The sequence below is a fragment of the Penaeus vannamei genome, chromosome 5 (genome assembly GCF_042767895.1).
Source record: "Penaeus vannamei isolate JL-2024 chromosome 5, ASM4276789v1, whole genome shotgun sequence".
Classification (NCBI taxonomy): Eukaryota; Metazoa; Arthropoda; class Malacostraca; order Decapoda; family Penaeidae; genus Penaeus; species Penaeus vannamei.
This window is the reverse complement of record NC_091553.1, coordinates 10,328,813-10,331,312: the sequence shown is the minus strand read 5'-3', so window position 1 is coordinate 10,331,312 and position 2,500 is coordinate 10,328,813.

Here is a 2,500-nt window from a genome sequence, read left to right as displayed (position 1 = left end):
TGCATCAGCATTTGCAGTAGGTCTTGTCTTCCCTGTGGAGTCGGCGATGGCACTAAAGCAGGTGCAGAAGCCGAAACTGCTGTGTGTGCTGAGACATGTGGAGTAGATGTCGAAAGCGATGTCAGTGTTGAAACAGGTTCTGAAGTCGATGCCAAAGTAGCAGGAGCTGAAACTGTCACTGAAGGGGTGAAGCAGACCTTGAAGCTGGCGCTGGAGCAGGAGCTGAAGCTGAAGCTGGCACTGAAGGGGCTGAAGCAGACCTTGAGGCTGGCGCTATGCGCTGGAGCAGGAGCTGATGCCGATAGTACGGCTGGAGAGACCGACTGTTTACTTTCAGCATACCTCGCCACATTTATCCTCCCAAGCTGGGGGAATTCGGCCTCATCGTTAAGACGAGGAAATGGCTTGGGATTGCGAGAAGGCAGAACAGCCTGTTGTTTCTTTAGCAATTTGTTTTTTCTATCGTTCGGATAGTATGCACATAAGAGAGTTTGCATTATGTTCAAGTCTGCAATTGGCACATTTCCTTGGGAGTCGATTACTCTGTGCGATTTTTTCGGCGCACTCCCTGCTCATGTGAGCGGCCGCGCAGTACCGACAGCGCGGCCCCTCGCGGGGACAAGCGCGTGTCCCGTGTCCCCATCTGGAACAGTTGGCGCAAAATGGGGTGAGGGATTTGAAGACAGCGCATCTGAGAGGTGCCATGCCCTCCACAATTTTGATGGTTTGGGGGATTTTCTCCCCTTCATAAGTGATAATGAGCCGCTGTGTCAATCTACCGTTAAATTGAATGCGTTTAGCGTGTATAATCTTTTCGTTGTATTCCGTGATCTCACGTGTCAATTTCCCTCGGGACATCGAACACAACGAGGTTAGTGCAGTGTCCTCTGCCATAAGCTCTGCTCATTTCGAGGATTTCTCCTGCCGCTCCGGTCGTGGTTATTCGTTTAAGAATTTCTTCATTCTTACAGCGTACGTAGATGTTATTTCGACTTAGTCTTAATTCTAGGGCTCCTTTAGTCTTGTTATAAGGAGCCATCTTCAGCACTTGAGACACCCAACGGTATTTGTCCCCATGTTTCGCTAGCTTTGTGTCCCTCCTGAAATATGCACACATATGGCTGGAGGATACAAGTTCTGCAGACTCATTACTCAATTATCTTTTTGCTTTTTTCTTCGTTCGTTCGTTCTCAGTATTCGTATCACTTGCTGAGATGTCCATCTCCGTCAACAGAGAAAAACCGGCTTGGGCAGCCAATGTATACACAAGTGTTCTGAGGTCAGATCATTCGCTGAAATGTCGCACACAGAGAGTGACTTTATATATATATATATATATATATATATATATATATATATATATATATATATATATATATATATACAATATGTATATATATAATATATATATACATATATTTATATATATTTATTAATTATACCCCTCCAATTCCTTGCCCGTTGTTGTCGTGGGGGGGCTTAGGAGACAGAGACTGAGACCCAATGCAGTGATATCTCCCGCCTAGGGCCTCAGCCTTCGACTCTAATTTTGCATGGTCTTTTCCCCCTCCTGCTTTTTGTTTCCGTCCTTTCTCCAACCCCTTCTACTATCTACTTCCTAAGGTGTAAGAGCAGTGCTGAGAGGATGAAAGGCTGACCTAGTGCCAGTCCTGAACGGCCTGCGGGAACTATGGGCACGGTACTCCAGACTAATCTAGCCCTTACCTTTCACTAGCGATGGAGGTGGACCAGTTGATGCCTTTTATATAATCCAGGTTCCCCATGACCAGTAATGAGATTGTAATCCCGTTATTAGAGGCAATGAGGCTAGCCCCTTTATCAAATAGCCCCAGCCCAGGCTCTCATTTGACCACGGCTCCGAACACTGAAACTACTACCCACTCCTCAATGCCTGCTAGTGCATTACCCACCCAAGCAGAGAATAAATCTCCAGAAGACATTCCTACCCACCCATCTTCCTCAAATTCATCAACTCTACCCCCGCAACCTTCATCAAACAACCAATCCTCCCTTATTACTACCTTACAGCCTTATTCTCCATCATTCCGTAATACTCCCTCTTCCACACGTCCCCGACCATCCACCACCACCAAACCTACAGATATCTTAAATACTCTGTTTAGCGCAGCTAAATGGGACCGATTTTTCGTGATCCCTTCAACAGCTCCTTCCTCAGGCAACGCCTCTTTCAACAATTCCTCCAAAAACAAGTCGACAGAGTCCCTTTCTATACCAGACGCGATCGCTCCCGTCTTGTAACAGTCAGATCAGAAACAATCTATAGCACTATCAAATTTAACTGATCATTCTGGCAACCCCATTCCTGCAGAACCTCATCCAACCCTTAATACCTGTACCGGAACTGTCTCTCTCTCCCCAGCAAACTGCCCAGTCGATACCAAAGATTGTTCAGACTGTGGAGAAGACTTATTAGGATGCCTCAAAGACCCAGATGTGAAATCAGTACATTGCTACACCA